This window comes from Squalius cephalus, assembly GCF_949319135.1.
Source record: "Squalius cephalus genome assembly, chromosome: 18".
NCBI classification, from domain to species: domain Eukaryota; kingdom Metazoa; phylum Chordata; class Actinopteri; order Cypriniformes; family Leuciscidae; genus Squalius; species Squalius cephalus.
In genome coordinates, this window is record NC_137139.1 from 27,125,720 (window position 1) to 27,141,394 (window position 15,675).

Genomic DNA, 15,675 nt, shown 5'->3' on the forward strand with positions numbered 1-15,675 from the left:
GGCGGCCTTTTGTTTCTGTTCGAACACATTCGACCACGTGAGCGTTTACACTACGAAAGCAATCCAGTCAAATGTGTTTTTGACTACCTCTGTGTAACGGAGGCCAGCTAGTAGTCGCTGTGCTAGTAAACGTCACTCCTCTGATCTCAACAGGCGCTCTAGCGACAGATGCTAGAGGCTGCAGTCTTTAGCCTCCTTGTTAGAGCATCTGACTCTCACGTCGGAGACCGAGGTTCGAGGCCCGCGCAGTGCGGGGTGAGTAGGACCCGGGTGGAGGGGTTACGTTGGTGCCGTGACCCGTATGGGAGTGAGGTTTAGGGGGGTGAGTGTAACGGAGGCCAGCTAGTAGTCGCTGTGTGAGTAAACCTCACTCCTCTGATCTCAATAGGCGCTCTAGCCACAGACGCTAGAAGCTGCAGTCTTTAGCCTCCTTGTTAGAGCATCTGACTCTCACGTCTGAGACCTGGGTTCGAGGCCCGCGCAGTGCGGGGCGAGTAGGACCCGGGTGGAGAGGTTACGTTGGTGCCGTGACCCGTGTGGAAGTGAGTTTTAGGGGGGGTGAGTGTAACAGAGGCCAGCTAGTAGTCGCTGTGCGAGTAAACCTCACTCCTCTGATCTCAACAGGCACTCTAGCGACAGACGCTAGAAGCTGCAGTCTTTAGCCTCCTTGTTAGAGCATCTGACTCTCACACCGGAGGCCTGCGCAGAGCAGGGCGAGTAGGACCCAGGTGGAGGGGTTACATCTGCAAGTGGTGGAAGTGGACAAGCTTAAAACATTTTAGACCCCTAGTTTAGCTGTTACAAAGTTTTTTTTCAGTAACAGCCTATTTTTTTCATCAAGTAGCAGTGTTTTGTTACAAAACATTACATCACTATTTTTTCAATGTTTTGATTTTCTTTAATATGTTGGACATTTTAATTTGTTGAATATTACTGATTCAAGTCTCTCAGAGGAAGTTCTTGAAGTGTCTGGTGGCATTTTGTATCTTTTTTTTTAATTTATAGCAGAATGTTAATGTTGCCATTCATTATTATTTTTTAGCCACAATTTGTTTATTAAAAATGTTTTTGTCACAGGAAATCTCTCACCAAATAACAACACAATGCAAAATAAATGACTAATTCTGCTAAGATTTTACGACCAGCACGGGATTCGTGTTCGGAGCAAGCACAAATTTAGATTAAAATATGCATTTTCATGCATCATAAATGCACATTCTGCCCCTGACCTGTTAACACTGCGATTGCGCATTTGCTTATCTATAATTTAATAATGTCTTTCATACATTTCTGTGAACAAACAAGTTTACATTTTTTAGACTTTTTCTATAATTTGTATATAACACATTTTTGCCTCACAATGTATACAAAAAACAAGCATACAAAAATAAATATGATTTTATCTGACTTTAATATGACTTTTATCTGAATTTAAGACATAAAAATTTTTTTTGTCAGATGACCTCAAATAGAAGTGTGTCAGTGATTCAGCCCATGTCATCAGAATCTCACTCCAGTCAGGCAACCGGAGATGGTAACCCTGGTTATATATTTTAAACTGCATTGCTGCTTTAGCAGCTTCAATGAACCTGGTGCTTTTTGTTAGTACTTTGTCATTCTTGTAGAAAGATGTATCTTGTTTTCAAAAGAGTTGCTTGACTGTAGTACTCTAAAAACTTGGTCAAGCTACATGATTTAAAGTAGCTTCCCCAGCATTGGTGTGTATGATGCTTTGGTGAAGCATGTGTTTGCATGTGAATCTGAATGTCTGTGTAAGTGGTGATTATCATTGCGTTGAGAGAAATGTGCTATAGAAGTTGTACTGTATGAGGGAAGGATGGGAACTCCAGCTGAGGGTGGAACAGGTCTGTGGGATATGGCATTTTGAGGGATAGGATTGTTTGATGGCACCTCCACCTGGTGATGGGGTGGTACTACAACCAACTACCCAGCAAGCAATTTTAGCCTTCCAAATACAGCCCTGGCGTCTAGGCTAAAACAAGGCAAAATTTGGGCTGTCAGTGCCCAAAAGCTACAAAATTTGAATAGACATCTTACCATAGCCCAATAATAGACTAGTCATCTAGATAAACATGAACATGTCAAAGAAATTAAACCAAACACCTTGTAATCAATGTTGACTTTGCTTACATGATGCAATATCAAACATATGGCAAGTTATTTTGGCAAAAACGACATGTAACCAAATTCAAAGTTATTTTGGCTATAGAAATGGGTTACTCATAGCCGGACTATATCGGGTCTATAGTTATCCGAGACAGTGAAATGACGGCTATTGCTTGCTGGGTAGTTCTGTGAAGCTTGTACTACCCTTGTTTATAATGAATTTTTTTTTTTTTTTAGAGTTGTGACTTGTGAGCTTGCAGTCCGAAATGAATGTGATCAGAGAGTAAGAACTGAATGTGATGGATGCTATGAAATGATATTAATACAATAAACTGGCAAAACTGAATGTCCGATTTGTGAATGAACGACTCTTGTGAACTGAATCTTTTTAATAAATCGGCCAAAAAGATTCACAAGTTAAGCTCATGACTTATTGGAATTAATGACTCGTTCAAATACTGAATCATTCAGAAAAGTTCTTGACTCACTCACTGAACTGCACTGACTTACTGGAGCGAGTTAACAGCACTAAAAGAATCATCACCACAATCATTGTACTGTGAAAATTGCTATACAAATAAATGTGAATTTAATTAATGGAAACATTAAAGAACTTGAATTATAAAGTGGAATTTGAATTGTAATCCCAAATTATTAAATGAAATATCATTCAGAGATTGATAAATTGCTTTCAGAGTCATGGCTAAGAATGTTTGTAACTCTTCACATCCTGATAGCAATCAATAATAGAAGTGGTCTAAATATTAAAACATGTATATATATCTGGAAGTCTCAGGACCAAAAAATGTTCGTCCAATCATTGTATTCTGTCTGAATGCAATGATAGGATGTCCTACCTGCCTGTCAACATATGTATTTCCATACCTCCGTGCAAATATCACGTCATCAGCATGTTTCATGAAGCTATGCAGATTTGTAGACAGACAGTCACCGAGCACCACAAACAAACAGCAGCCTTTTACAGTTCTTCCTGAACCAAAACAACCAGCTTGTGCTGCGTTCACGCCATGTCGTAACTGTAAGTGTATTACGAGGTGGCAACCCGTGAGGTTCTACCCAGAGCTGTTCATGTCCTCAGACTCAGATTTATGTGTTTCTATGTCAACACTATTAACGCCGAAATTAATCTGCAGCAGTCAGGTGGTACTAGTAAGAGCTCTGTAAGTTATTTACATACATTATTATTGTAATATTATGTGCTTTGAAACAATTGAATACCCTTCATGTGTGCGTTCATGTGTTTTGGAGGAGGCGTGGCTTTGGAGACTCTCTGAAGGGAGGGTGGGATCTCATGCTTTCAAAACTATGCTAGCCACTTCGAAAGTGCCTACCCTACCTTTAAAGGGATAGTTTACCCAAAAATGAAAATTCTGTCATCATTCTAACCCTAACCCTCACAACGGGCTGCATAACACACAATAATGAACCTCATTGGTTCTTGAGGAAGTTCAAACGGGCTGTGTAACACGATAATGAATCTTATTGGTTCTTGAGGAAGCTCAAACGGGCTGTGTAACACGATAATGAACCTCACTGGTTCTTGAGGAAGCTCAAATGGGCTGCATAACACACGAGAATGAAACTCGTTGGTTCTTGCTGAAGCTAAAATGTGCTGCGTAACACAAGAACCACCTCACTGGTTCTTGCGGAAGTTCAAACAGGCTGCGTAACACAAGAATGAACCTCACTGGTTCTTGCGGAAGTTCAAACGGGCTGCGTAACACACGAGAATGAACCTCAGAGGTTCTTGCAGAAGCTCAAACTTCAGATAACAATAACGATATAGTTACAAAAATCGATCTAAATTTAAAAGAAAAGCAGAGTCCACACCACAACTAAAACGTTAACGGCGCAGAGGATCAATGTCGTTGGAATCCCTTTCAAAACATTATTTTTTTTACTGCTGATGTACAATAAAAAAACATTGAAAGCCAATCAGAATCCATCCTGCTTTAAAGAACCCAAACATTTAAAACTGCAGATAACAGAACTGCAGCACATGCTTATAATAAACAGGATGTTATCATTGGTGTGAATGCTAATATATCATTCTAGTTATCTTTATAGCTATTCTTGGTGTGAACAGGCCTTTATTGGTATTGGCTTAATGCCTCACTCAATTATTGAATCATTCAGAACAGTTCTTCACTCACTCACTGAACTGCACAGATTTACTGGAGCAAGTTATTTTGTTCCTTAAAAGCACTAAAAGAATAATGAATGGAATCATTAAGGAGCTAGAATCATTAAGTGGAATTTGAATTGTTATAAGAATTATTAAATGCCATTCAGACAAAGTGCGTTCAGAGTCATTGCGCAGCAGCTTTCCCAACTAAATGAGCCACGAAGCTTGATTCCAGGTTCGAATCCAAATCGCAACATGTTCCGATTCAGAAAGCATTGTGCTAGCAACACCAAGGTTGCTGATTTGAGTTCTATGGACCGTGTATTAAAAAATATTAATACCTTGAATGCATTGTAAGCACATGTCCCAAAAAATGGATTCTTCAAAATACACAACTACACGAAGTCACCCCATCACACTGATTCTGTTTAATCACCACCAGAGAAACGTAACCTTCAAAGCACACGCCAACAGTCTTTCAAACTGGGTTATGTCTTTATCATTAATAAACAGACTTCAAAAGGCTCTGAATGATAGGCTGGGGGTTGGGGAGCGGGGCACATTAATTATTCTCTGTTACTGAGCGGGTCTTGAGTGTAATGGTCTCCCTCCCCAGCAGAATGATAGGGGTCTGTTTCTGTAGGGAGAGGCGTTTACATCTCGGGCTATAATGTGTGATATCTATGGGAAAGATCAGCCAGGAACCCGTTAGAAGCCCTGCAGGGGGTCTTTTCCCTTATTCTTTCCTCTTTTTCCCCTCTTCCAACTCCCACTATATCTTCCTAAATTCTCTTTTCAGGCTCATGCTTCATTATCCACACTTATTATTAATCGGAGGTTTTTCTTGCTGCGTCGGTTTGAGTGAAGGAAAAAAGCGCTGATCGATAATTTGCCGGAAAAAAATCGTTTCAGTTCTAAATGTGTTGCTCAGATCAGTCATCGGCCCTTCACTGCGAACTCGATACGCAGGCACTAACTACTCACCTGCGGTGGCAATCGATGACCAAACGGGGTATGCGAGTGGAAGAAAATGGGATCGGTCTCGTTCTCCCTCTCATTTTCTCTCAGTCTGTCTCACTTTGTTTGAGGTTTCGATTCATTGGATTTCAGGGCTGTGAAATGTGGAATCCTAGAGGAGAAATACTGGGTGAGGGAGTTCATAATGCTGACAACTCTTGAGGAACCCAGTTATATACAGGTTTTTTGATTGATAAAGGGCTAGTTTACACTAAAAAGTACAATTTTGTCATATAGATTGCTCACCCTCATGTCGTTCCAAACCTGTTTGACTTTTTCTTCAATGCAACACAAAAAGGGCAGAGTGTCCGAGCTTCTGTTTTCCATAGAATGAACGGGGATGGTGAATTATACCGCCAAACTCCAAAAAGGAGTTAAATGATAATCACTCTCAAATCTCATTCCTGCTTGTTTTCAATACAAAAAAAGGCATATCACTTTTTTTTATGTAACGCTTTATACAGTACAGATAGTTTCAAAGCAGCTTCACAGTAATAAACAGGAAAATAACAGACTCAATAAGAACCAGTTCAATTATAAGTTCTACAGAAGACAACTCTAATCTAACTCAGGTCAGTTCAGTATTGATTTGATTTAGTCCAATAACAGTGTCGACATTGCAAAATTTGTCAATTATGAAGCAAATCTGATTCTGCTATAAAGCTACTACAGAAGAAAATAGTGTCATTATTTAGCTCAATTCAGTTAAATTTTTGTTCTCATCTAATGGCATCAGTGCAGTCAAATTGATAATATTAGGCTACTAAATATTAAGAAACTAAGAAAACCAAAGTCAACAGTGTCAAAGAACCCAAACTTCAAGCGCTGACAGAAATGGACAAAAAAATCTTGGGATAAACCAAGCTTTGTAAACACGTGGCACCAGATGACAACAATTTTCATTTTTGGGTGAACTAGCATTTTACACCGTGCCATGTTCCTTTCAATTATAAATGATGGTGTCATTTTCATGTTATGTTAGGATCTTTTTTTAAAGACTGCTAAAGATGCTTCTTTGCTCTGCCTTGCTTCTTTAATATACGACTCAGCAACTTATTCTTTTTTGTGTGTGTGAGTTTTAATTTCACACAGACGGTCAATTTAATTATTGGCATATCTCAGTTGCAACCAATTAAGCCGAACATATCACTCTGGTCGCATCATTCGCTGACATGTCAAATGCAAAATGAAAGGAAAAACGAATTTAAATATGATCAAAAGTGTTACAGGGAAGAATTTAAAGCAAAGACTTTCTGGTTTATGTCAACAAGAAATACAGAATGCTGCTTAATTAAATTCATGACAGAAAGGCTCCTGCAGCAATGAATTAAATTGCCAGAGCTCAATAACTGACAGGCAACCATTTTAAAATGGACAGTTCTGGTGAAATCTAAGTTGTAAAATCCTAGAATCACCATTCCTCCATAATAACCCTCATCTTCTTAACACTTGTAGTTTCAGGGCCACCAGTCCCTGTTTAACAGGCAAATGGCCATGCATGTCTGGTGAGCAGAAAGGTCAGGGTTATTGAATATCTCACTTCCTGCCCTTTCCCCACGCCACTGCACAGCCAACAAGATGGAAACATTAAAGAAGATTTCAGCGCTCTGACAGGCACGGGTCACGTCACCCGAGAGCGGCTGCCAATTTTCCATTTCAAGAAATCCTCAATGCCTTCATTTGCCTTTGAGGGTGTGAAAGCAGCTGTGTGATGATGTGCATCCCAAAGCCAGGCCGAGTCTTCAAAACCGGGATGTGTGTTGACGTGTTTGTCCAGGTGGATGGAAATAAGTGTTTGGATCTGATATGATTTTGATATTGATGATTTTTAAAGATATATTAGAACTGAAAACCAAAAGTTACACAATGAAAATATACATTTATACAGAAAAATAAAGTTAAAGGGATAGTTCTTCCAAGAAAGTAAATTTCAACCTCATATTGTTCAAAATTTGGCAAGTTTGTGTCTGTAAAATGCAATTTTACTAATTGCTACAATACTGTGGCATTTTCTATTCCTCTAATTAACCTTTAATCTCTGCATCCCATTTTAAACGCTACAGTATAAATGCTTCCGTTTAGTTCAATAAAACTGCCATCAAAATCTTGTTCATAGACTAACTAGCATTCATTTGTTTCTTTTCTGTAGATGAATGAGATTCTAATCATGCATTTTTCCTTTAAAGAGAGCAAAGCGAGGTCTGTGGATCCATAGATGTGTTTTATTCAAATTCAGATCATATGAAGTGCTAGTTAGCTATGAGGACAGTCTAAAAAAAAATAGCGTTTGCTAATGAGACTGGTCTCATTTAGGTGGCTCTCATAGTTAGCACTTCACAACAGTGTTTGTTTCACTCTTGAGTGTCAATTAGACGGCGCGAGGAGAACTTCTGAAAAGCAGTAATTTTCTCTCCTGGATTAGCTGATAAGGAACTTTTTCAAAATGGCTACACTTAGTCCAATTCGGAAATATAGTCAAACAAATGCAGCGATAAGGGTTTTTCATGTTTTTCCATCAAAGCTTTTTTCATTTAAACTAATCTTCAAAGCGTTTTCCTGTTTATTCGTGCTATTTGAGTTGTGACACAGAGAGCTTTGGTTTATTCGGCTTAAACAGCCAATCATAAGGTTGGTTGGTTTTCTGATAACAGTTTGCAGCTATTTTTTCACCTATAGTTGTGTCGTGGTTCTTCAATTCTGCAATTCATCATCGGCTGTAATCAATCATATCGAGTGTATTACTTACATTTTTCATCATATGTCTCTTCAGAGATGTGATCCCAACCAGTCTGTTTTTCCTTGTGTTCATCTCTCTTGTGAGAATGCTTTGTTGTCTCCATCTCCTCGATGGGTATTTTAACCCAAGTGTGACTCCTATCCAGACAATGTGGGCGAGCTGAGCACTGACCCAAGACCAATGGATCCTGCATGTATCTAATAAGGCCTATTGGGGGTTTGCTGCAGTCCCTACAATAAACCTGACATACAAATGGAAAGGTTTGAGCGGGTAACCTTGCATAACATTGTTGGAATTAAAAAATGGCACAATGATTTGTCATTTATATGGTGAGGAGGAGTATGGAAACTCTGAAGTTATAGATTAATAGACAAATGGATAGCCTGACCCAGTTCTCCCAGTTATTCACTTTGAGTTAGTTCAATGCTGATTTAATTCAGTTCAATCACAGTGTTGATGTTGCAGATTAACAATAGTGTCATTATCCAGCTGAATTTAGTTCAAGTTTTGTTCTCATTCGATGGTGTCATTGCAGTCAAATTGATATTACTGAATATTAAGCAAGCCAAAGGCAACAGTAAACTCCATCCAGTGACAAAATCCATCCAATATGGACTAATTAAAATAGGATGACATGGAACCCATTGACAAACCCATTTGGGGCCCATACTGGGGCTAATTCAGATAGGGCCGACATGGGACCCATTGCCTATACCTCAAGTCCATATCGTGCCTACATTGGCCCCACCATGAATTGTTGGCTGGTGTATCTAATAAGGCCTATTGGGGGTTTGCTGCAGTCCCTACAATGAACCTGACATATGCAAATGAAAAGGTTTGAGTGGGTAACCGTGCACAACATTGTCAAAATTAAAAAATGACGCAAAGATCTGTCATTTATATGGTGAGGAGGAGTATGGAACATCTGAATTTATAGATTAATAGACAAATGTATAACATAAGCCAGGCCGGGTGTACCTCATAATGTGAGACGCAAAATAATTTTTTGGATTAGTGGATTTTTGGACATATCTGTAAGAATGGGGTTTACGCAGAAATCTGTGCCATAGAAGCTGCTTTTTCATAGCTCCATTTGTCTTAATTTGCAGTGGCCCAATGTCTTAGCAAGATTTTATTTACTTTCATTAAATCTTTAACTAAAATGATAGTTTGCATGACTAGTAATGTTACTGATCTGTTCAATTTAATATGGATTAATCTTTAGACCTCATCGGTAATGATGCAGGGACCAAATGCTCCATAAATACTCTAGTCAGTCTTTAGCCTTGAGAACAACTGAGTTAGAAGGGTCATCGTTCTTCTAAAAAACTCCATCCATTTTCATCCCTCACCATTTTAGGAGACACTATCGCAGACATTTACTTTAACCATCTGTGTTGCTAACCGCTGGCCCGTACTTGATAGAGGTGACAAAAGAGAGAGAGGTCAAGAAAAAACGGAAGGAGAAAATGAGGGGGAAGGAAAGACTCACGGTAGAAAGTTATTCAGGCATTCACCTCTAAGCACTCCGGGCTCTCCCGTGTCCTTCCTATTTCTACGTCTTATATTCCACATGCCTCTTGAACACGCACAAGAGCCCCAGAATCATGCGTTAACAGTTGCAATGGCACTGAGCTCGAGTTTCGGGTCTTTTCCCACAGGCACAATGATAATTCTCACTCACAGAGAAAATTGATGAATTGCTTGTCCGGCTGCTGTTTGGATGTATTGGATGCATGATAAATCCCTAGCGGAGTGGAGTGCGCTGTGTGGATTGCTGTGACATTTGAGGTGCCGCTCATCCTGGATTTGTGGTCACTACACAGGGAGTGGACTCACCAGACCTCTGCCGTGAGAAGTGGATTTGCAACACCTTGCAACCACACTGTCAACTTCACAAGCTTTTGTCGTCAGAATAATGTTTTTGACTTAATATGTGTGAGCTTTTGAAGTGTGTTCACAACATGTACATGAGGGACATGGTGGACCACAAGGATTTTTCTGACTTCTTGTCACTTATTTGACAGGACCAGAAGATAGGAGACACAAAGGCAGGGATAAAGTAGGGTCAAACTTTGACTAAGCTAAACTTTGACTTAAATCTGATGACAGTGGTATCATAAATATAGCTTATTTAGCTCAAAACAGGTTAAAAACAACATTATTTATCCATCTGTGAATGATTTATGTTCCTATAGATGTCATAGTGAGTGTTGCAATGTTTCCTATTACTATAATTTCTTCTATCTATCCATCCATCCATCATGTTTTGTTTTTTTGATGTATTTTTTTAATACTAAAATGCTATACGTTAATTAACCAAGCTAAAAAATGTTCTAAGAATGATTCACAAACGCTATTGCTGAATGTTCTCTGAACGTTCAAAACGTCCAGTTTTTTAAATGTTTTAATTTTCAATTCCATTTTTCCATCATATGAATGTTACTTTTGAATGTTCTCTGAACGTGCTGAAATCAGTAACTTTTTTTATAGGCTTTTTATATGCTTATAGGCTATAACATTTTTGTGCCAACATTTTGAGAACATTATTATATATCAGATAACTTTGAACGAACAAATTGTTATCGTGGCTGGGTGAGTGTTTGTACAGAGAAGCTAGAACGATAGCCAAAGTTCTGAGAACGTTCTGTCAGCTGGGAAGAAGAAACAATTATAATTAAGCTATTGGTAACACAGTTTCACCCTAAAAATGTAAACACTGTGGCATTTTCAGCATTGCTTTGTTTGTTCAAGTGACCCAACATGGCAACATTGACTTAACCAATGGCATAAATTTGATGCAGAACTACCTGTTTGTTTGGAAATGATCTTTGTTTTTTATGATTATATCCTTGAGAGACTTCTCTAGGAATCGAACCCACAACCAAACTGTTGCTAGCACCACCAGTTAAGCTATAAAAACGTGTCCTGTGCTTACAAACACCCCTTTTTAAATCTTTGGTCTTAAAGAACAGAACGTAGACTAACACTGAATGACAGAACTCTGCTGCGTTGCACAATCATGTCACAAAAGCGTAAACATTTACAACGCAAGCAATTAGGATGTGCACTGAGCCTTTTATGTGAAGCATACAGCTAATGTCTCTCTGCCTGCCCTGAGCTTCTCACATTTAGCCATCTCCACAGATCAGCCGTAACTCATTCTCATTCTCCCGCTAAACGAAGCTCTGTAACAATGTTTTTCTGTTTAAAAAATGTCGTTATCACAGCAGGTAGATGTATTTTACAGGCCAATTATTTTGGAGAAGACAGAGAGAATACAATCTTACGGCTGAACAGACATCAATTTGAGGTATGAAAATGCAATAAATCAAAATAAAAAGAAAACGTTTGCATTTGTATGTGGAAGGGAATGTTGTGGAGGAGCGAAAGAGGGACTGAGGAAGAAAATGCACTGTTTTTGTAAGTATAGACTGAGAACAGTTTCTGAAAGTTGAGAAAAGTGGAGGAATGTTTCAATGCAAAGTGAAAAATATATTCAGAAAATGCTGTGGATATAATATTTTTTTCAATTTTGAAAGCACAAATGGGAAAGATTGTAACCTTGACAGCATTTCTATGAATAATTTGTTTCTCAAACATATGGGGAAATGGAAAAACTCAAAAGTACAGAAAAACTGGAGCAGTAGACCCTAAACCTCCTTCAAAAATTGTTAATCGTTATTTTATTTTAATAGCCAAGTTATGTTCAGCCTTGGTTGCACACTTTGCTTTTGTGTGAAACTCATTTCAAACCGAGTAAAACTTAATTTATTTTATACTTAGTTGCTTACTTAGTTTAAGCATATTTATGACTAAAAAGAACACCAATTCAAAGTCATCAGTAGGCAAGACTATGCGATTTCTGGGATGTTTTTAGCAAGTGAAATTCTCAGCAAGGCCGTGGCTCCCTCCACCAACACATTTTTAACTTTATGGAAAGTGTTGTAAAGTTTTCTTTCATCGAAGCAGAGACCAGGAGACAGTTGGGATCACGTTCAACAGAAGTTATTCTTTATTGAGAACTCCGCTGTACGTGGCTGCAGGAATCCAACATGATCTAACTCTAATACAGTTTGCATTGTAGTTATATACATTCCAAGGGGGAGGGATTACATAGAGGCGGGAACTCTGAATAAAGCATGCAAATGAAGTGGGAACACACCCTACTCTGAGTCCAATTGAATCAGCATAACTATTCACATGCTGATATTGGCCAGGAACTCCAATTTCAAGAGCCATCCAAGAGCCATTAAAGACAATAGGTGAAAGTCAATCAACCTAACAATTCTGAGCTCCGAAAGGTGAGAATCTCAGTGATCTGACTCATTTAAAGAACAACACTGGAAGGAATCTCTTGATATACTCATCATAACCGCTGCTAAACTTTCTCAGTCTATATTGGAAACTAATTTAAACATTTAATAAAATATGTAATCCAACAAAAGCAATGAGAATCCAAACTAAAAAGTAAAGAATGAAAAAAAAAATCTACAATATTAAGTTACTCACACAATGCAAAAGTTTTATAATGTGTTTTTGAGCTGTCAATAGCTGTTTCTATCCAAAGTTGCAGATTTAACTTATGCACAAAATTGGAATTTTGCATAAAACATTTGCAAATAAAGCAGCATTTCCATCCAGTGAGTTGAAGAGAACAAAATGATCACTTCCTGATAAACTGGGGCAAAATATCACTAAGAAAAATGGAAGTTGCTGCAATTTTTTATATGACACAGAGGGCAGCAGGGATATTAGGCTGCTGTCACTTTAAAGGAGAACTCCGGTCAATTTTAACATTGAACTCATTTTTATGAGCCAGCGCTCATACCTGTATTTACATCCTGTTTTCGGTCGAAGGCCATAGTAATCGATTGTCGAGTTCACGCGCGTGATCATAGGTAACTAAACATATGCGCGTGAACTCGACAATCGATTACTATGGCCTTCGACCGAAAACAGGATGTAAATACAGGTATGAGCGGTGGCTGAATTAACATCATTTTTATCCATATCTTTCACATCTACTGCAGTCAGATTCACCGCGTGTTGACTGAAGGAATCACTCACATTGGCTGTGCACTTGTAATGACACATCAAGGATGTTAAGAGGCTAAAAGCAGGTTTAAAACTTGCCCCATTGAAGTCAACAGGGTGCAAATTTTAAAAAGAGGATAACACGGTGTAAGCAACAACGATTTTTGTCGTTGTTCTCTGTATTGACAGCACTCCAAATTTACAAAAAAATGAGCTCAATGTTAAAATTGACCGGAGTTCTCCTTTAAGACCAAATGCACGGATCCAATTTATTGTTACACAATCGACTTATTTCCCACCTTTTTATCATGTTCATTTAAGACATAACCATCAGTGTTTAATTGACTACTCACCAAGCCGGGCATTTTGACATATTTAGGTGTGTATTTAACTATTTAGTTGCGAACACTGAAGCTCAAAGAAGCGCACTGAAGTAAAGGAAAGAAATGCACTAAAGTTTCTTGCTGTCATTGCTGTAAGGTTGCAGTCATTGCAATGTCTGCACTCTCTGCAAAGACATTGCATATTTATTGTCCTTTTAAGACACCTAGTACAACTGCCAGACCAGTGAATGTAGTGAAGCAATTTTAGCTGTGAATAGAACAATCGTAAGTTTTGTGTCATATGATCGGCCTTTATGGAGACCACCGATCAAACTATATAAAGCTATTATCGGCCGATAACGATCGGCACCCGAGAAATCAGAGCACCTTTAGTGAAGAGCTTTAAGTCGGTCACATAAATATCACTTATTAACAGAATAGTTATATTGTGCATGTGCATAATTTCCAATCAAGTTGTAGCCTGAGGGTACGTTTACATGATAACGATGTACTAAAAATGGAAACGTTTTTCCTTTGCGTTTTTCGCATTCAGACGACAGCGTTGTCAAAATTATACTCGTTCACAAGGATCCGCAAAAACGCCAGACCAGTAGTTAGCGATGTGACTTTGTAAAGAAACACTATGCGCCTATAGACTGAACGCATAATAGGCTATGCATGCACGTGACGCACCATTTTCACAAATACGTATTTGTGTAGTTTGCACAGACGCTATAATTTTCAAAAACTTGCACTTTGAAAAACATTTTCAAAAGTCTAAATGAACAGCCAAAACGCATAACTATTTTTATTTGAAAAAGGTGTAGTGTAAACGGCCCCTAAATGTGTTAGGCCTAAATTATGGAAGACGTGTGAAAATAGTATTTAATATAGCCTAGTTGATTCACAAAATGCTAGCAATGAAATACAAACTGATTCAGAAAAAGTTCTTCTGTTGCTTGAATATGCAGTTGTTCGTAGACAAACTAGTGAGTTTATATTCTAAAAGTCCACAGGCCAAAAAAAAAATGCCTGTAGTAAGTTAGCCTAGTTGAAGTAACACCCAATAGGGTATATGTCGAACGTCGCATGACGAAACCGGAAACCTGGTCTCATCGCATCCGCTTGTCATAGAAAGTGTTAACAGCCGTATGAACTGACGCCGATATCTATGGAATTTTAAGGTAATCAGCTAACCTACCTATCTCACTTTGTTATTGGCGTTTTATTCTATTTAAATATCTAAACGTTAGTGTGAAGTTTTTTTTTTTTTTTACTTTTAAATATCGATCTTCACATGCGAGGGACATTGGTTATGATCATCTTTGCTCGCTCCTTTTAAGTTATCTTGAGTAAAACAGTAAAAAAATGCAAGAAGCACATACAAAAGACCTGAACCGGAAGCGATGCGTTCTGTTTTCCGGTTTCGTAATGCGACGTTCGACATATACCCTATTAGGCTACTTCTTAAACAGTCCTGATTCTTTACTCTAAAATTAGAATAGAAGTATAAAAGTCCAAAAGAAGTTTTCTTAACTGTTGAGCGTCTTTTACCTCCACCTGACATCCCAATTATGAGTCTTCCAGACAGGTCAGCCTTGTCAGAGCAGCGTGACGCATTTAGCAAAACTCTAATTGCCTTCATCAGCTAGTGTGACCAGCCGTTCACGCATCAGAACCCCGCATGCGACCTGATCTCATCCGTTTCCAGTTATGACAGTAGGCTACACACGAGTCTAGCTGAACCTCGGTATGTGAACAGCACATAAAACAGGAGATCTGTTATGTCAAATTTGTTTGATGTGTCACAGATGTCATATTTCAGTAGGCCTTTCTGATGCTTGCATCATCCTGTCGTTACCAAAACGGCTAGGCTATTGAAAATGAATGAGTTGTTTACCTTTCTGTTGTCGACGTCGTCGTAGTTGTTTACATTCAGATGAGGCTGATTGTCAGATTTACATTTATTTATGCAACTCTAGATTAGAACAGTTACGTACAATGGAATAGAGAATTGAATGGGAGAAAGTGTCTTTGACTGACTTGTTGAGGACGGAGGGTTCGGAAACTGTGCTCGGAATGTACAATAAACTGCTTCAGCACGGTTGCTGTGGTAACTAGAGCACACCGCCACGTGAATGTGCGCTCGCGACTTTCCACGGAAGAGCGAGAGACCTTTGGGGATGTGGGAGGGCTGATGTCAGTGAATACTGACAGTGCACATCCTAAATTATAGCTGGATCTGTCTGCGCAGCATACCAATATGTGATATTTTTATAACTGTGATT

General features: G+C 38.7%; 1 long non-coding RNA gene across 1 annotated transcript; it reads right to left on the reverse strand.

Annotated features, from left to right (window-relative positions):
* Positions 1–5,264: 5,264 nt before the first annotated feature.
* Positions 5,265–15,455, reverse strand: LOC307145249. The gene is made up of 4 exons (XR_013818922.1): positions 15,288–15,455; positions 8,037–8,268; positions 5,537–5,606; positions 5,265–5,402 (listed from the first exon to the last, which is right to left on the reverse strand). It is a non-coding gene; the product is annotated as an uncharacterized lncRNA (long non-coding RNA).
* Between the last annotated feature and the right edge of the window lie 220 nt (positions 15,456–15,675).